Source organism: Triticum aestivum, chromosome 5B, assembly GCF_018294505.1.
Source record: "Triticum aestivum cultivar Chinese Spring chromosome 5B, IWGSC CS RefSeq v2.1, whole genome shotgun sequence".
Lineage (NCBI taxonomy): Eukaryota > Viridiplantae > Streptophyta > Magnoliopsida > Poales > Poaceae > Triticum > Triticum aestivum.
In genome coordinates, this window is record NC_057807.1 from 102,497,846 (window position 1) to 102,518,383 (window position 20,538).

Here is a 20,538-nt window from a genome sequence, read left to right on the forward strand (position 1 = left end):
CTCAGCCAAACTATATCCGGTTTGAATTGGAAGCTGATGGGGAAGAATTCCGCTTCCCACCCACCACCCACTTCATAGCCACTGTTGAAGACCTAACCGACATGCTCGATTACAACTCCGAAGACATCGACGACATGGACGACGATGCCCGAGAGGAGCAGGCACAAAAAACCACCGCCTACAGGGTGCTGGACAGCCACCTCCTCGTACGACATATACATGGTGGATACACCCAAAGAGAACAACGGCGACAATGAGAAGGATCCAGTCGAGGATAAACCTCCTGAGATACAGCCAAAGCGCCGACGTCAGCGGCGCCGCTCTAAATCATGCCATGGAAAAAACAGCAGTACCGGCACAGGAGAAAATAACACTCCGGACGATGCCGAAGACAATGAAGACCCCGTTGAGCCAACCTCCGATCAGGACGAACGGGAGGATCGGTGAGTCGGCCTTGAGGAACAGGCCATAAACAAAGACTCGGAGGACAGTAATTATCTTCCACTCTCCGTGGACGATGTGAGCCTCGGCAATGAAGACTTTATCGCGCCTGAGGAGCCCGTCGATCAGGTGCGCTTTAAGCGCCGGCTAATAGCCACTACAAGGATCCTGAAAAAGAAGCAGCAGCAGCTTCAAGCTAATCAAGATCTTCTCAACGATAGATGGACTGATGTCCTAGCAGCCGAAGAATACGGCCTCGAGCACCCGACCAAAAGTTACCTGAAGTGCAAATTGTTACCCCAATTCAATGACGAGGTGCCGGAGGCCGTCCTACCAACGCATAATGCGGCTGACCGACCACCACGTGGCTGGGACAAAGTGGCAACTCGAGCCGAACACCAGCCCGCACTACCTCGTCGTAAAAACAGAGACACAACAACTCGGGGATACACACATGACCTGCGGCATGACCTGGAAAATAGAGCAAGTCAGACAAGATTGATCTACGGATCACGGGGGCGTGCCCCTACGCGTGATGATGTCCACCCGGCCGAACGTGAAAAATATAACCATGTCCGGGCCTAAAACCACAGACGAACTCCATCCGAGCTACGTCACGGCTTGGCCTGATACAAAGGAGCCGCACACACCCTATGCTTCACTGATGAAGTAATGGAACATGAATTCCCGGAAGGGTTTAAACCCATGAAAATCGAATCATACGATGGAACAACAGAACCCGCAGTATGGATTGAAGATTTCCTCCTCCATATCCACTAGGCCCACGGTGATGACCTCCACGCCATCAAATACCTCCCACTAAAACTAAAGGGACCAGCGCGGCACTGGCTGAACAGCCTCCCTGAGAACTCCATCGGTAACTGGGAAGAACTGAAAGACGCCTTCGGCGATAACTTCCAAGGTACATATGTTCGGCCTCCATACGCTGATGACCTAAGTCACATCATCCAGCAGCCCGAGGAGTCTGCCAAGAAACTCTGGACTAGATTCTTAGTCAAAAAGAACCAAATTGTCGATTGTCCGGACGCCAAAGCCCTTGCGGCCTTCAAACATAGCGTCCGAGACGAGTGGCTCGCCCGCCACCTCGGTCAAGAAAAACCAAGATCCATCGCTGCCTTTACCACTCTGATGACCCGTTTTTGCGCGGGAGAAGACAGCTGACTCGCTCGTAAAAGCAACAACAATGATGATCCGGGTACTTTTGAAGTTCGAGACGGCAACGGCAAGCCACGACACAATAAACATAAGTGTCGCAATAACAATGAAGGAACGCAATACACGACGGTCAATGCCGGATTCAGTGGTTCCAAACCCGGTCAATGGAAAAAGCCATTCTAGGCAAACAGAGACGGACCGTCCAATTTAGACAAGATACTGGATCGGCCCTGCCAGATGCATGGCACCCCCGTTAAACGAGCCAATCATACCAACATGAGCTGTTGGTTTTTTAGACAAGTCGGTAAGCTTAATAGCGAACAGAAGGTGAAGGGGCTGCCCAGTGACAGCGATGACGAATAGACTCACCAACCGAACACCGGGAGTCAGAAGCAATCCCCCTCCCGAAGTAAAGACAGTAAACATGGCATATGATATGTCTCCAACGTATCTACTTTTCCAAACACTTTTGCCCTTGTTTTGGACTCTAACTTGCATGATTTGAATGAAACTAACCCGGACTGACGTTGTTTTCAGCAAAACTGTCGTGGTGTTATTTTTGTGCAGAAAACAGAAGTTCTCGGAATGACCTGAAAATCCACAGAGATAACTTTTGGAAAATATAAAGAAATATTGGCGAAAGAATCAAGGCCAGGGGGCCCACACCTTGTCCATGAGGGTGGGGGCGTGCCCCCTCCCCCTGGGTGCGCCCCCTGCCTCGTGGGCCCCCTGGTGCTCCACCGACCTCAACTCCAACTCCATATATTCATGTTCGGGGAGAAAAAAATCAGAGAGAAAGTTCCATCGCATTTTACGATACGGAGCTGCCGACAAGCCCTAATCTCTCTCGGGAGGGCTGATCTGGAGTCCGTTCGGGGCTCTAGAGAGGGGGATTCGTCGCCGTCATCATCATCAACCATCCTCCATCACCAATTTCATGATGCTCACCGTCGTGCGTGAGTAATTCCATCGTAGGCTTGCTGGACGGTGATGGGTTGGATGATATTTACCATGTAATCAAGTTAGTTTTGTTAGGGTTTGATCCCTAGTATCCACTATGTTCTGAGATTGATGTTGCTATGACTTTGCTATGCTTAGTGCTTGTCACTAGGGCCCGAGTGCCATGATTTCAGATCTGAACCTATTATGTTTTCATGAATATATGTGAGTTCTTGATCCTATGTTGCAAGTCTATAGTCACCTATTATGTGTTATGATCCGACAACCCGGAAGTGACAATAATCGGGATACTTCTCGGTGATGACCATAGTTTGAGGAGTTCATGTATTCACTAAGTGCCAATGCTTTGGTCCGGTTCTCTATTAAAAGGAGGCCTTCATATCCCTTAGTTTCCATTAGGACCCCGCTGCCATGGGAGGGTAGGACAAAAGATGTCATGCAAGTTCTTTTCCATAAGCACGTATGACTATATTCAGAATACATGCCTACATTACATTGATGAACTGGATCTAGTTTTGTGTCACCCTATGTTATAACTATTACATGAGGAATCGAATCCGACATAATTATCCATCACTGATCCAATGCCTATGAGCTTTTCACATATTGTGCTTTGCTTATTTACTTTACCGTTGCTACTGTTACAATTACTAGAAAACTACTACCATTACTTTTGCCACTGTTACCATTACTATCATACTACTTTGCTACTAAATACCTTGCTGCAGATACTAAGTTATCCAGGTGTGGTTGAATTGACAACTCAACTTCTAATACTTGAGAATATTCTTTGGCTCCCCTTGTGTCGAATCAATAAATTTGGGTACTCTACCCTCGAAAACTGTTGCGATCCCCTATACTTGTGGGTTATCAAGACTATTTTCTGGCGCCATTGCCGGGGAGCAGAGCTCTATTCTTTGAGTCACTTGGGATTTGTATCTGCTGATTACTATGAGGAACTTGAAAGACGAAAGAACTAAGATTTTTCCCTCAACTACGACGGGAGGTAAGGAACTGCCATCTAGCTCTGCACTAGATTCTCCTTCTATTTTGAGTAAGCTTGCGACACCTAAACCTGCTACTGCTATGAATTCTGATATGTCGCATGTTATTGATGATGCCACTTCTACTATGCATGATACTTATGATGAAACTACTTCTATGCTTGATACTACTTTGCCATTAGGTGAATTTCTAGATGAACAACTTGCTAGGGTTAGAGAGAATGAAATTATTGAAGATGAAATTATTGATGATAGTGATGATGAAGGTTCTCCCCCTAAGTATGAATTGCATGTTGTTCCAGAGGGTTATGTTATGGATGAAGAAGCCGCTAGAGCTATTCTTGCTTGCAATGGTAGATATGATCTTAAGAAGTTATTAGCTAAATGGAAGCAGCAAACTTTGAATGCTAGAATGAAATATGACCCTGCTTTTGCTACTTCACCTATTTTTGTTACTGGTAAGGATTATGAATTCTCTGTTGATCCTGAGATAATTACTTTGGTTGAATCTGATCCATTTTACGGCTATGAATCTGAAACTGTTGTGGCACATCTTATTAAATTAAACGATACAGCCACCCTGTTCACTAATGATGGAAATCTCACTATTATTATATTCTTAAGATATTTCCATTCTCATTAAAGGGTGATGCTAAAACTTGGTTTAATTCTCTTGATCCTGGTTGTGTGCGTAGTCCCCAGGATATGATTTATTACTTCTCTGCTAAATATTTCCCTGCTCATAAGAAACAAGCTGCCTTCCGAGAAATATATAATTTTGTGCAAATCGAAGAAGAGAGTCTCCCACAAGCTTGGGGGAGGCTTCTCCGATTACTTAATGCTTTGCCTGATCATCCTCTTAAGAAAAATGAAATACTTGATATCTTTTATAATGGACTAACCGATGCTTCCAAGGACCACTTGGATAGTTGTGCTGGTTGTGTTTTCAGGGAAAGAACAGTCGACCAAGCTGAATTACTATGGAATAATATGTTGACTAATGAAAATAATTGGACTCTTCCTGAGCCAATTCATGAGACAATTGAGCCAACTCCTGAGCCAACTCCTGAGCCAATTATTAAACCTACTCCAAATAAGAGAGGTGTTCTATTTCTCAGTCCTGAAGATATGCAAGAGGAAAAGAAATCAATGAAAGAAAAAGGTATTAAAGATGAAGATGTTAAGAATTTACCTCCTATTGAAGAAATAAATGGTCTTAATATACCGTCTGTTGAAGAAAAACATGGTCTTGATAACCCGACATAGGTAGTAAAGGTAAATTCTCTCTATAGATATGATAAAGTTGAAATCCCGTCTATTAAATTTCCTAGCCAATGTTTAGATAAATTTGATGATTTTATGGCTAGGCAAGAAAGTTTTAATGCTTATGTTGGTAGAGAATTAAAGAGTAATGCTTTCATGATAGGACACTTGAGTAATTATATGGATAGAGTTAAAGGTGAACTTAAACTCATTAGCAAACATGCTTCTATGGTTACCACTCAAGCCAAACAAGTACTTAAAGCTCAAAGTGATTTGCTCAATGAATTAAATAATAAATATGGCTTTGCTGTTAGAATGGCTACTAGAAGTGGTAGAATGACTCGGGAACCTTTGTATCCTGAAGGCCACCCTAAGAAAATCGAGCAGGATTCTCAGAGAAATAATGTAGATGCACCTAGTCCTTCTAAAAAGAAGAAAAATAAAAATGATAGGACTTTGCATGCTTGTAGTGAACCTGTTGTAGACACACCTGAGAATCCTAATGATATTTCTATTTCCGATGCTGAAACACAATCTGGTGATGAACATGAACCTAGTGATAATGTTAATGATAATGTTCGTGTTGATGCTCAACCTAGCAATAATAATGATGTAGAAATTAAACCTGCTGTTGATCTTGATAACCCACAATCAAAGAATCAACGTTATGATAAAAGAGACTTTGTTGCTAGGAAGCACGGTAAAGAAAGAGAACCATGGGTTTAGAAACCCATGCCCTTCCCTCCTAAATCATCCAAGACAAAGGATGATGAGGATTTTGAGCACTTTGCTGAAATGATTAGACCTATCTTCTTACGTCTGCGCTTAACTGATATGCTTAAAGTAAATCCTTATGCTAAGTACATGAAGGATATTATTACAAATAAAATAAAGATACCGGAAGCTAAAATTTCCACCATGCTTGCTAATTATACTTTGAAGGGTGGAATACCTAAGAAACTAGGAGATCCGGGAGTACCAACTATACCTTGCTCCATTAAAAGAAACTATGTTAAAACTGCTTTATGTGATCTTGGAGCCGGTGTTAGTGTTATGCCTCTCTCTTTATATCGTAGACTTGAATTGAAAAATTTGACACCTACTGAAATATCATTGCAAATGGGTGATAAATCAACTGCTATACCTGTCGGTATTTGTGAGGATGTGCCTGTTGTGGTTGCAAACATCACTATCTTAACGGACTTTGTTATTCTTGATATTCCTGAGGACGAGAGTATGTCGATTATCCTTGGTAGACCCTTTTTGAATACTGAAGGGGCTGTTATTGATTGCAACAAAGGCAATGTCACTTTTCATGTTAATGGTAATGAGCATACGGTACACTTTCCGAGGAAACAACCTCAAGTTCATCGCATCAATTCTATTGGAAAAATTCCAACTATCATTATTGGAGGTTTTGAATTTCCTCTTCCTACTGTCAAGAAAAAGTATGATATTCTTATTATTGGGGATGTTCATATCCCCGTTGAGGTAACCTAGTGTTATTCGAAATTTCTCCGGTTCCATGTTATTCGGAATGAATTTGTTAACAAGACTTGATCAACCTTGTTAGTGGATTCCTTTTGATGATCATGAGATGGATGAAACTAGAAGGCACAACCTTCTGTACCCTCCTTTTACTTTCTGTTATTTAGAATAAATAAAGCGAAAATAGTATTATCTGTCTGTTTTCTGAATTATCCATGCAATAAAATATATCCTGAAAATAAAAGTTCTCCAAATGCCCTGCAAATTTAGTATGATTTTTTATGGAATATTTGAAGATTTTAGGCACTCAGAACACAGTAGGGGGGGCAAGCACCTGGCCACGACGGTCCAGGGTGCGCCCACTCTTACTGGGCGCGCCCCCCTGCCTCGTGGGCCCACGGTGGCCCCCTCCACTTATTCCTGCAGCCACACACTCCATCTTCCTCCCAAAAAAACCCATCCAAATCAAGCACGAGTTCTAGCTCCTTTTGCTGCGATTTTTGATCTCCTTGCTCAAAGCTCCATTCACAAAACTGCTTTGGGAGATTGTTGCTTGGTATGTGACTCCTCCAATGGTCCAATTAGTTTTTGTTCTAGTGCTTTATTCATTGCAAATTTTTGCTGCATAGGTGATCCTGTTCTTGAGCTTGCATGTCAAATTTATGATGTCCCAAGTAATTCTAATGCATGATATAGGCTCTAGGCACTTGTGGGAGTAGTTGCTATCAGTTTTATTGAGTTTGATTCACTTCTATTTTGAAGTTACTAAAAATTTCAGAAATTTTCAGAAAAAATGAAGAGATTGTTCTTGAGAGGCTCTTCTAGCCAAAGCTCTAAGGATAAACAAGCTAAGGAGAAAGAAAAGGCCAAGTATAATCTTCCTCGCGTAGCGGAAGTAAGGCCGTGTGAATGGCCTTGTGATAATTTCTTAAGAGTAGCCAATATTTATGAAGATTTTTATCTTTGGCTAATAATGCGGGCCTCACCGACTTCCTCCACGACCGGAGTGAACAGTATCTCTTACTCACCAATACTTTCGTGCAAAACTTTTACTATTATCCTAAGAATTCACCTCCTTTAGTATCTTTTCATTTATATGGTGAGGCTAAGGAAATGTCATTACGTAATTTTTGCACGGCTTGTAGAATACCATTTGAGGGTAGCTTAGATGAACCACATCATAAAGATGTGGATGGTTTTATTGACACTATTACTGTAGGGGAATCGAGGAAGCGTTCTGATGCGAGAATCACTAGCATACATTTTCCTGTTTTACGCTACTTTGCCATATTTGCTAGTCGATGCTTAATTGGTTATGGAAATTGTGGAAACTTTAGTATTCCTGATATTATTATTCGGCTCCATGCCTTATTTAGTGATAACACTTTTAGTATGGGTGCCATTATTGCTAAACGGTTAAGCCTAAACCGTACAAAGGGCCCCATCTTTGGAGGTATCTATGTTGCACGCCTTGCTAAACATTTTGAGATACCTATTAGGCATTATGAGAAAGAGGAGACACTGCTGCCCCCTACCTTTTTAGATTACAGGAGCATGGTAGAGCATGAGTTTATTGATGACAATGATGATAAGATGCTTCTGTAAAAGCTGAGATTTAATAAGAAACACAATGAGATTATTACCCTGCATGCACCTTCTTTGTTTGATTTAACTGCAGGCCATTACCTCGTCTTGCCGAAGGCCGTGTACGCGCACCGAGGCTAGACATCTGCTCCAGAGCTTGAGCCGGAACCGCCACTGGACCCTTATCGTCCATCCTCTTATCAGTGGGATCCGGAGGAGATCGCTAGCCAGTGGTATCCAGATGACACTCCTCAGTACACCGGGGAGAGTAGTCGCGATCCTTGGCAATTGTAACGCCCTGGATCCAATGCGCCAGGTGTCTTCCAGCTACTCGTCGTTGTTGCCATGTCATTTGCTTGTGTGTTGCATTTTGACATGTCATCATCTGCATTTCATCTGCATTCTTTTCAAAACTTGCATCCGGTCTTTTTCCCTGTTGTCCGTTTCGCGATCCGACACTCTTGCCGTGCCCTGTCGCCCCCTCTCAGACCTTGTTTCGTGAGCAGGATAAAAACGTTCTCGGATTGGGCCGAGATTTGCCGAGTGGCCTTAGTATATCACCGGTAGACCGCCCGTCAAATTTCGTTCCATTTGGAGGTCATTTGACGCCCCAACGGTTAACCGCGTAGCCCGAAAACCCCTTATCTTTTGCAGCCCAGACCCTCTTCACCACAGCTAATGAGCCCATCCAAACCCCATCCATGCTCTCAGTCGTTCGATCACGATCATCTGGGCAAAACCCGCTCCTCATTTGGACACGCCTAGCTCCCTCTACATATAAATATGTGCCTCCCCCCAAAATTTCGCACTCCAAACCCTAGCCTCCGTCCTCCTCACACGCCGGACAAATTCTCCCCGCCGCCGGACATGTCCGCTGCCGCCCTCCAACCAATCCGCCGCCGCCATGTGTCCCCCGCGCCTCCTCTCTCTCGTCCCCGCCGCCGCAACCGGGCCCCGACCCGAGCCGCGCGCCTGCGCCCGCCGGATCCCGCGCCCGCGCCTGGCGCCCGAGTCGCCGCTGCGCCGCCGCGCCTTGCCCCGCCGCCCGTTCGCCAGCTCCCCGCCGCCTCTCCGCCGTGGCGCCGGGCCGCCTCGTCGCCGCCCCACCGCGCCCCGCCCGGCCGGAGCTCCTCCGCCCCGCCAGCGCCTGCCCGCACGCGAGGTCGGCGGAGCAGTGCGCCGCCGCCTCCTGCTTCCCTCGCCGGCCACAGCCCTCCTCGCCAGAGCTCCGTCAGGCCGGATCCGCCGCGGGTGGATCAGATCCACCCGCACGGTGATCCAAACGGAGCGACCTCCCCTAGATCCCTCCATCCCGAACACCTCTGTCCAGTTTTTGGAGGGTAATTTTCGTCGTCCCAGATCTGTTACATTTTGTTGCTATATTTGCCATGCCATAACTTCTTGCATGCTGCTCCATTTTGCGTGAATGTTATATCAGAATGTTCATCATGAGATGCTCTCATTTAGTTTCATTGTGCCATGCTTGTTTGAATCCATCTTGGTACCCTAATCATCGTTGCAAGAGTGCTATATGATGTTAACTGCTATCTGTTAACAGAACTTGCTGTTTTGTCATTTTCGTTGCATTTTGTGTGTGCATCTTATGAGCTTGATGCCTACATGAGTTTTGAGCTACATCATGCCATATTTACAGTGGTGCAATCCATGTATTTTTTAAGTCTCTTAGTGAGTGCATCGAGCTCGTGAAGTAGGGTACTTGATGTTGCTGTTTTGCTAGGCTGATTCTGCTATATCATGATGCTATGTAAACCTGCTGCTACAAGTCATTCTATGCATAATCTGGAGATCTTCACTAAGGATCTTTTGTTATACATGTCATGCTCTATACACGCATGCCCCTGGTTGCGTCTATATCCTGCCGTAGCTTGTTGTAATCTTGCTCTCAAATTGCTAAATAATGTTGCTGTCAGCCTGTTAACATTAAGTTCAGTTTTGCCATGAGCTTTGCTAGTGATCCATGCACCCTAGGAACTTGTTCTTGCCATGCTTAGCTTCACAGATATGTCATTTTACTGTTGCTCACCTTTTCATGCCATGAGATTCTCTGTAATGAGTGGTACATGCTCACCAACAAGCCTACTTATTGTTGTTCCTGCCATGTCTGAATCTGTCATCATTTGCCATGTTTGCATGGATCCTACCATAGTTTATGTTGACGTTTGGAACTAGTTCAGTAAGGGAGTTTTGTTCTTTGTCTTTAGTATTAACATGCCATGCCTTTGTTTGCCATGATAAGTTCATGTAGCATGTTGTTTGATAGCTCTAAACATTGCAACCTGATGTTACTTCTGCTAAGTCTGTAAACTGTTATTATTTGCAATCTTGGCATGTCCTTTTGAGCATGTTCTAGTGATTTCTAGATATAGCTCAGTGTTCATGTTTTGTTATGCTTCATCTGTGCATCATGCTCATGTCTTTTGTTTTCATGTTTAGGTGCTTTAGCTTATTGTTTTGATGCTTGCAAGATGCCTTGTTGCTGTTCTGGACAGCTTGTCCTTTAAACTTGTTTCATGTGTATGTGTTCAACCGTTGCTCCGTTTTGAGTGTGCTCTATAGGAAACTTGATTGATTTTGCATGAAGTTTCATATTATCATGTTGCATCCATGTTTTGAGAGTGTTTGCTTGATGTTTGTATGCATTTTGCATCAATGCCATGTTTGACTTGTTTTGCTCATATCTTCTAGGCCGTAGCTCCGAATTAAATGAACTTTATATGTAACTTGACTAGAATCTTGTGTAGATCATCTTGGTGCATCTTAACTTGATGGTTAACAACTTGAACATAAGGTTTATTCACATCTGGACCAATTTCGAAATATGCATATGAGGATTTTCCGGAATTGTTGTATGTTGTTTCTGGCCTCATTTAAACTTGCCTTTATGTGTTGCTCTTGTTTGCATCATCTCTTGCCATGAGTAGCTTCATGTACCCTTTGTCATTCATCATACTTGGTTGAGCATCATGTCTTGGCTATGTGTTGTGTGTTTACCTTGTTGTTTTCTTTTTTCCGGTTGTGCTCCTTCTCGTTAGTTCCTGTTTCGTTGCGATCGTGAGGATTCGTTCGTCTACGCTTGGTCCGTCTTCGTGGCTTAATCTTCTTCATGGACTCGTTCTTATTCCTAGCGGGATTTCAGGCAAGATAACCGTCACCTTGGATCTCATTACTATCATTGTTATGCTAGTTGTGTCGTTCTATCACTATGCTGCGCTTCCTATCACTTGTTCTTCAAGCCTCCCCAAATTGCCATGTCAGCCTCTAACCTTTTACACCCTTCCTAGCAAACTGTTGTTTGGATATTTACCGCTTTGCTCAGCCCCTCTTATAGCGTTGTTAGTTGCAGGTGAAGTTGAAGATTGCTCCATGGTGGACAGGATTATGGTTGGGATATCACAATATCTCTTATTTAATTAATGCATCTATATACTTGGTAAAGGGTGGAAGGCTCGGCCTTATGCCTAGTGTTTTGTTCCACTCTTGCCGCCCTAGTTTCCGTCATACCGGTGTTATGTTCCTTGATTTTGCGTTCCTTACGCGGTTGGGTGATTTATGGGACCCCCTTGACAGTTCGCTTTGAATAAAACTCCTCCAGCAAGGCCCAACCTTGGTTTTACCATTTGCCTCACCACCACCTATACCCTTCCCTTGGGTCGGCCAACCCGAGGGTCATCTTTATTTTAGCCCCCCCCCCCCCGGGGCCAGTGCTTCTCTAAGTGCTGGTCCGAACTAGAGCCCTTTGCGGCGCCCCCTCAGGGAAACTTGAGGTCTGGTTTTAGTTGTACGGTTTGCTCATCCGGTATTGCCCTGAGAACGAGATATGTGCAGCTCCTATCGGGATGTCGGCGCATCGGGCGGTCTTGCTGGTCTTGTTTTACCATTGTCAAAATGTCTTGTAAACCGGGATTCCGAGACTGATCGGGTCTTCCTGGGAGAAGGAATATTGTTCGTTGACCGTGAGAGGTTGTGATGGGCTAAGTTGGGACACCCGTGCAGGGTATAAACTTTCGAGAGCCGTGCCCACGGTTATGTGGCAGATGGGAATTTGTTAACGTCCGATTGTAGATAACTTGACACCAAATTTGAACTAAAATGCATCAACCGCGTGTGTAGCCGTGATGGTCTCTTCTCGGCGGAGTCCGGGAAGTGAACACAGTTTTGGGTTATGTTTGACGTAAGTAGGAGTTCAGGATCACCTCTTGATCATTGCTAGCTTCACGACCGTTCCGTTTGCTCTCTTCTCGCTCTTATTTGCGTATGTTAGCCACCATATATGCTTAGTCGCTGCTGCAACCTCACCACTTTACCCCTTCCTTTCCCATTAAGCTTTACTAGTCTTGATACCCATGGTAATGGGATTGCTGAGTCCTCATGGCTCACAGATTACTACTACAATAGTTGCAGGTGCAGGTTATGCGATGATCATGACGCGAGAGAGATGTTTACTTGTTTTGGAGTTCTTCTTCTGCTCCTTCTTCGATCACGGGATAGGTTCCAGGTCGGCAGCCTGGGCTAGCAGGGTGGATGCCGCTTGAGCTTCTGTTTGTGTTTCATCCGTAGTCGGATGTTGGTCTTATGTATGATGTATTATTGTATTCGTGTGGCATTGTATGCCTCTTGTATGTATACCCATCTATTATGTAATGTTGATGTAATGATATCCACCTTGCAAAAGCGTATCAATATGCGGTTCTATCCTTGGTGGGACCTTCGAGTCTCTTTAAGATAGTATCGCATATTGGGCATGACAAGTTGGTATCAGAGCCTCGACCGACCCTAGGAGCCCCCCTTGATTGATCGTGTAGTTTGGTCGTTGTCGAGTCTAGAAGAAATTTTTTTTGGAGTCTAGTTATATCGGAGAGTAGGAATTCCTTTTACTCCTCAGCTGGTGAGGAATCTTGACGTATGTGTTTTGAATTACTCCTCTTCCCTTTCAAACTTTCTTTAGGATCACGCAGCTGGTTTTCCGATTGTTGTTCCCCAGCTCTTTGCATCCGGTGCATTTCTCGTCAAGGTTGTTCGACCCTCTCCATTTTTGCAAGTTCAATCCTCAGTTGTTTTATTTTCCCACCCGCCCACCCCTTTTTCATCTCGGAGTCGGAGTCCGTAATCGAGTATCCATCCTACTCGTGTGAAGCCTCTGCTTTCTTTCAACCAGTGCTTCCTCTAGAAGTTATTCATCGGTTTTTCCCCTTTCAAGTTGCCTTTGTTTTTTTCGCCCTCCCACCCTCTTCTTCCCGGAGCCTAAGTCTGTTTCGAGCATCAATTTCATTTGTGTGGAGCCTCTTCAGTCTTCCCTCAATTATTTCAACCGGTGAATTCTCGTCTCGTTCGTCATTCTTCATCTCTTTTTCTTTTCCGGTGGATTCAATTCAAGTTTTCGGTGTTGATCATATTCTTTCCCTTGGTTAAAGTGTTTTCCCTGCTCGTTCGCCTCTCGCCAGTTTATCCTTCCGGAGTGTTCAAGACTTCTCAGAAGATTCGACTGTGTTCGAATTAATTCGAGGTTGTCACCTCATTCAAATATTTCAATTGTTCCGGTGCATCATCTACCTCTTCAACAACCCTTTCCAACGATGTTTTCTTTTAGTGGGCCCTAACCCACAGGTCTTTTCCCAGGATCTTACCTGACTCTTCTAATTATTCCGGAGCCATTCCAAATTCTTTTCGAGTTTGACGTAAGAATCAATTTCATCAGTCAGATCTTTTCCAAGATCAATTTCAAATCATTTTCATTGTTGCCTCAACCTCTTCGCTTTTCGTTCCCCCGGAGTGCCTTAACAAATTTTGGTGGTGTTTTCCGTCGTCATTTGAAGACCGAAGAAGAGTTTTCCTCTAAATATTGCCCATTCTCTCGAAGATTCGTGGTTCCAGCTTCATGTTATCCTCTCGAATTATTCCATTTGTCAGATATTTCTTTTCTTACCCATCCGGAGTATGACAGAAGTTGTTTTCCCGCCGGAGGCCATTGTTCTAGAAGAATTTTTTGTACTCACATTTTAGCTATCGTTATCCAATTATCCTGGTGCTTCGTTCAAGTATTCCTCAATCAGCTGATGATCTCTTTGTTCTTTTGAATCTAAATCCCCTCGAGCATATTGGTTCTTCTAATTCTTCCCGGTGATTCATTCTCTTTCATCAGTCATTTTCGAATTCTTATGGTGGTTCGTTCAAGATTCTTTTTCCTTGATTATCATTTTAATCCATTCGTTCTTTCGAATCCTACCGGTGGTTCATCAAGACTTTCTCAAGTTTTGCGCTATACCCCCCTTAATCCTTTTCAAGAAGAATAAGTAGTATGCAAAATCCGTTGCTTGTCATCAATTAAATTTGATGAGGATAAGTATAACATAATTCTTATTCTTATTTCATCATCATCAAGTAATCCCTTCCTTTGGAGTTTGTTCGTGAGGAATAAATTCTAGTTCCATGTGTTTTCATCTTTTCTTTTCTGGAGTTCAAATTTCCTCGGCCATTTCGTTGGAACCTCCATATAAATCATCGCAAGGCTCATATTATTCTTTCTTCATTCATTCTATCTCATCATCCTTTTGTTACTGGAGTTCTTCACGGTGGTTCTTCATGATTTAATTCATTCTTCAAGAGTTCATCAAGACTGTGTTGGAGGAATTCAAGTATATTTTCTTCTTGCGTCTCGAAGTGCAATTAATTCTCCGTATTGTTTTGAAGTGAAGTTTTGCATTTCTTCATTCTTCTCAGCTATTCAAACTTTTGGTTGTGGTATAATTTCACCTCAAGTTTTGAGTTGTTTTTGATAAGTCCACAACAAGATTATTCTTTCGTTGTTGATTTTCTCAACAACTCCATTCAATCCTTCCTTCTAAGTTCTTTTCATTCTATTTCAATTCTTCCGGAGGCTTTGCGTTGTTCATCTCATCAAGTGCCATCCCATCTTGTGGAGTTCATGTTCTATTCCTCCCATTTTCAGCCGGAGTGCTATTCAAATTCTTTTGTGCTTATTCTTTTCTGCCTTGTCTAACCGGAGTGGTTTCAGAGTCTATCTTGCTTCCATGAGCATTTGATTCTCGTCATATTCGCCTTTTCTCTTGCTACACGAGTGCTCTCGTCTTTGTTCACCTTTTCCCTTGCGTTCTTACTTCACCTCTTCCTCTTTCTCTGTCGTCTCGTTCCTAAGATCTCGGGACGAGATCTCTTCTTAGTGGAGGAGAGTTGTAACGCCCCGGATCCGATGCGCCAGGTGTCTTCCAGCTACTCGTCATTGTTGCCATGTCATTTGCTTGCGTGTTGCATTTTGCCATGTCATCATCTGCATTTCATCTGCATGCTTTTAAAAACTTGCATCCGGTCATTTTCCCCGTTGTCCTTTTCACGATCTGACACTCTTGTCGTGCCCTGTCGCCCCCTCTCAGACCTTGTTTCGTGAGCGAGAGAAAAACATTCTCGGATTGGGCCGATATTTGCCGAGTGGCCTTGGAATATCACCTGTAGACCGCCCGTCAAATTTCGTTCCATTTGGAGTTCGTTTGACGCCCCAACGGTTAACCGCGTAGCCCGAAAACCACTTCTCTTTTGCAGCCCAGCCCCTCTTCACCACAGCTAATGAGCCCATCCAAACCCCCTCCATGCTCTCAGTCGTTCGATCACGATCGTGTGGGTGAAAACCGCTCCTCATTTGGACACTCCTAGCTCCCTCTACCTATAAATATGTACCTCCCCCCGAAATTTCGCAGTCCAAACCCAAGCCTCCGTCCTCCTCACACGCCGGACAAATCCTCCCCGCCGCCGGACATGTCCGCCGCCGCCCTCCAACCAATCCGCCGCCGCCACGTGTCCCCCGTGCCTCCTCTCTCTCCTCCCCGCCAATGCCGCCCGCCGGGCCCGAGGCCGGCCCGCCCGCGCCGTGACCGGGCCCCGACCCGAGCCGCGCGCCTGCGCCCGCCGGATCCCGCGCCCTCGCCTCGCGCCCGAGTCACCGGCGTGCCTTGCCCCGCCGCTCGTTCGCCGGCTCCCCTCATCCACTCTACCGCGGCGCCGCGCCGCCTCGTTGCCGCCCCACCACGCCCCGCCTGGCCGAAGCTCCTCCGCCCCGCCCGCGCGCGAGGTCGCCACAGCAGTGCGCCGCCGCCTCCTGCTTCCCTTGCCGGCCACAGCCCTCCTCGCCAGAGCTCCGTCCGGCCGGATCCGCCGCGGGTGGATCAGATCCACCCGCACGGCGATCCAAATGGAGCGACCTCCCCTGGATCCCTCCATCCCGAACGCCTTCGTCCAGTTTTTGGAGGGTAATTTTTGCAGTCCCAGATCTGTTACATTTTGTTGCTAATTTTGCCATGTCATAACTTCTTGCATGCTGCTCCGTTTTGCATGAATATTATATTGAAATGTTCATCATGAGATGCTCCTCATTTCATTCCATTGTGCCATGCTTGTTTAAATCCATATTGGTGCCCTAATCATCATTGCAAGAGTGCTATATGATGTTAACTACTGTCTGTTAACAGAAGTTGCTGTTTTGTCATTTTCGTTGCATTTTGTGTGTGCATCTTATGAGCTTGATGTCTACATGAGTTTTGAGCTACATCATGCCGTCTTTAAATTTGTGCAATCCATGTATTATTGTGAGACTTTTAGTGAGTGCATCGAGCTCGTGAAGTAGGGTACTTGCTGTTGCTGTTTTGCTAGGCTGATTCTGCTATATCATGATGCTATGTAAACCTGCTGCTACAAGTCATTCTATGCATAATCTGGAGATCTTCACTAAGGATGTTTTGTTATACATGTCATGCTCTATCCACCCATGCCCCTGGTTGGGTTTATAGCCTGGTGTAGCTTGTTGTAATCTTGCTCTCAAATTGCTAAATAATTGTTGCTGTCAGCCTGTTAACATTAAGTTCAGTTTTGCCACGAGCTTTGCTAGTGATCCATGCACCCTATGAACTTGTTCTTTCCACGCTTAGCTTCTTAGATATGTCATCTTACTGTTGTTCACCTTTTCATGCCATGAAATGCTCTGTAGTGAGTGGTACAAGCTCACCAACAAGCCTACTTATTGTTGTTCCTGCCATGTCTGAATCTGTATATCATTTGCCATGTTTGCATGGATCCTACCATATTTTCTGTTGACGTTTGGAAATAGTTTAGTTAGGGAGTTTTGTTCCTTGTTTTTAGTATTAACATGACATGCCTTTGTTTGCCATGATAAGTTCCTATAGCATGTTGTTTGGTAGATGTAAACATTGGAACCTGATGTTATTTCTGCTAAGTTTGTAAACTGTTATTATTCGCAATCTTGCCATGTCCTTTTGAGCATGTTCTAGCGATTTATGGAGATAGCTCAGTGTTCATGTTTTGTTATGCTTCATCTGTACATCATGTTCATGCCTTTTGTTAGCATGTTGAGGTGCTTTATCTTATTATTTTTATGCTTGCAAGATGCCTAGTTGCTGTTCTGGACAGTTTGTCCTTTAAACTTGTTTCATGTGTATGTGTTGAACCGTTGCTCCGTTTTGAGTGTGCTCTATATGAAACTTGCTTGATTTTGCATGAAGTTTCATATTATCATGTTGCATCCATGTTTTGAGAGTGTTTGCTTGATGTTTGTATGCATTTTGCATCAATGCCATGTTTGACTTGTTTGCCTCATATCTTCTAGGCCGTAGCTCCGAATTAAATGAACTTTATATGTAACTTGACTAGAATCTCATGTAGATCATCTTGGTGCATCTTAACTTGCTGGTTAACAACTTGAGCATAAGGTTTATTCAGATCTGGACCAATTTCGAAATATGCATATGAGGATTTTCCAGAATTGTTGTATGTTGTTTCCAGCCTCATTTAAACTTGCCTTTATGTGTTGCTCTTGTTTGCATCATCTCTTGTCATGAGTAGCTTCATGTACCCTTTGTCATGCATCATACTTGGTTGAGCATCATGTCTTGGCTATGTGTTGTGTGTTTACCTTGTTGTTTGCTATTTTCCGGTTGTGCTCCTTCTCGTTAGTTCCTGTTTCGTTGCGATCGTGAGGATTCGTTCGTCTACGCTTGGTCCGTCTTCGTGGATTCATCTTCTTCATGGACTCATTCTTATTCCTAGCAGGATTTCAGGCAAGATAACCATCACCTTGGATCTCATTACTATCATTGTTATGCTAGTTGTGTCATTCTATCACTATGTTGCGCTTCCTATCACTTGTTCTTCAAGCCTCCCCAAATTGCCATGTCAGCCTCTAACCTTTTTCACCCTTCCTAGCAAACCGTTGTTTGCCTATGTTACCGCTTTGCTCAGCCCCTCTTATAGCATTGTTAGTTGCAGGTGAAGTTGAAGATTGCTCCATGGTGGACAGGATTTTGGTTGGGATATCACAATATCTCTTATTTAATTAATGCATCTATATACTTGGTAAAGGGTGGAAGGCTCGGCCTTATGCCTGGTGTTTTGTTCCACTCTTGCCGCCCTAGTTTCCGTCATGCCGGTGTTATGTTCCTTGATTTTGCGGTCCTTACGCGGTTGGGTGATTTATGGGACCCCCTTGACAGTTCACTTTGAATAAAACTCCTCCAGCAAGGCCCAACCTTGGTTTTACCATTTGCCTCACCACCACCTATACCCTTCCCTTGGGTCGGCCAACCCGAGGGTCATCTTTATTTTAGCCCCCCCCCCCCCCCCGGGCCAGTCCTTCTCTAAGTGCTGGTCCGAACTAGAGCCCTTTGCAGCGCCCCCTCAGGGAAACTTGAGGTCTAGTTTTAGTTGTACGGTTTGCTCACCCGGTGTTGCCCTGAGAACGAGATATATGCAGCTCCTATCGGGATGTTGGCGCATCGGGCGGTATTGCTGGTCTTGTTTTACCATTGTCGAAATGTCTTGTAATTTCGAGACTGATCGGGTCTTCCTGGGAGAAGGAATATCCTTCGTTGACCGTGAGAGCTTGTGATGGGCTAAGTAGGGACACCCCTACAGGGTATAAACTTTCGAGTGCCGTGCCTGCTGAGGGAGTCCTGGATAAGGGGGTATCCGGACAGCCGGACTGTGTACAACGTCCGGACTATTGAAGCGTGAAGATACAAGACTCAAGACTTTGGCCCGTGTTCGGATGGGACTCTCCTTGGCGTGGAAGGCAAGCTTGGCGATCCGGATATTGTGTTTCCTTTCTTGTAACCGACTCCATGTAAACCCTAGCCCTCTCCGGTGTCTATATAAACCGGAGAGGTTGGTCCTTAGAAGGCCGATCACGATTACAATCATACCATCATAGGCTAGCTCTTAGGGTTTAGCCTCTACGATATCGTGGTAGATCTACTCTTGTACTACCAATATCTTCAATATTAATCAAGCAGGAAGTAGGGTTTTACCTCCATCGAGAGGGCTCGAACCTGGGTAAACATCTGTGTCCCTTGCTTCCTGTTACCATCAGCCTTGACGCACAGATCGGGACCCCCTACCCGAGATCCGCCGGTTTTGACACCGACATTGATGCTTTCATTGACAGTTCCTCTGTGACGTCGCCGCAAGGCTCGATGGCTCCTTCAATCATCGTTAACGACACGGTCCAGGGTGAGAACTTCCTCCCCAGACAGATCTTCGTGTTCAGCGGCTTCGCACTGCAGGCCAATTCACTTGGCCATCTGGAGCAGATTGACAGCTATGCCCCCGGCCACCAGGTCAGGTTCGGAAACTTGAACTACACGGCAGATATTCGCGGAGACTTGATCTTCGACAGATTCGGGCCTGCGCTAGGGGCACCGAACAGTCACAATGAGCACGGCTTAGACCCGCTGTCAGACGATGCTGGGGATATCACCCCGGTGGAGGCCTCGGATCTAAATCTGGGGCAGGTTGCGTTGCCTAAGGACGAAGGGATGGACCCCGCCCCGCAGGTCGTACCCTCATGGCGCTGGATTGAACACAGGCCTCACTTCTGAGGAAGCTTGTGACTCCGTACCCCCGAATTCGTATCTGGTTGCAGGATCCAGTCCGCGCGTTCCCGAGCCCGTCGAGCCTGGTTGGGCTCCGGTAATGGAGTTCACCGCTGCGGACATCTTTCAGCACTCGCCCTTTTGCGACATGCTGAACACATTAAAGTCTTTCTCTTTGTCAGGAGGCTCTCGGCCGAACTATGTCCGGCTCGAGTGGGAAGCAGGCGACGATGGAATTCGTTGCCCACCCACCACCCACTTCATAGCCACGGTTGATGATTTAACCGACGTGCCTGACTTCGACTCCGAAGCCATCGACGGTATGGACGACGATGCAGGAGAAGATTCAGAATCTATGGGGCGCCGGACTTCCGCCTCGTCACACAACATATACATGGTGGATATGCCCAAGGAGGACGACGGTGACAATTCGGAAGATAAAACCCCCGGGAAAAAGCCAAAGCGACGGTGCAGACGCCGTTCCAAGTCCAGCAATAGTAAAAATATCAGCAAGAGCGCCAGAAAGATCGATACTCCGGTCAACCCCGAAGGCAACAACGACCATACAGAACCAGCGATGGAGCAGGACGAACCAGGTCACGCCGAACATAGTTCGGAGTAGACGCCCGAAGACAATGATCCAGAGGGACGAGTTCATCAAACCGGCCCAGGACAAGAAGACAGTCCGGACAATGACGCATTCATCATTCTGG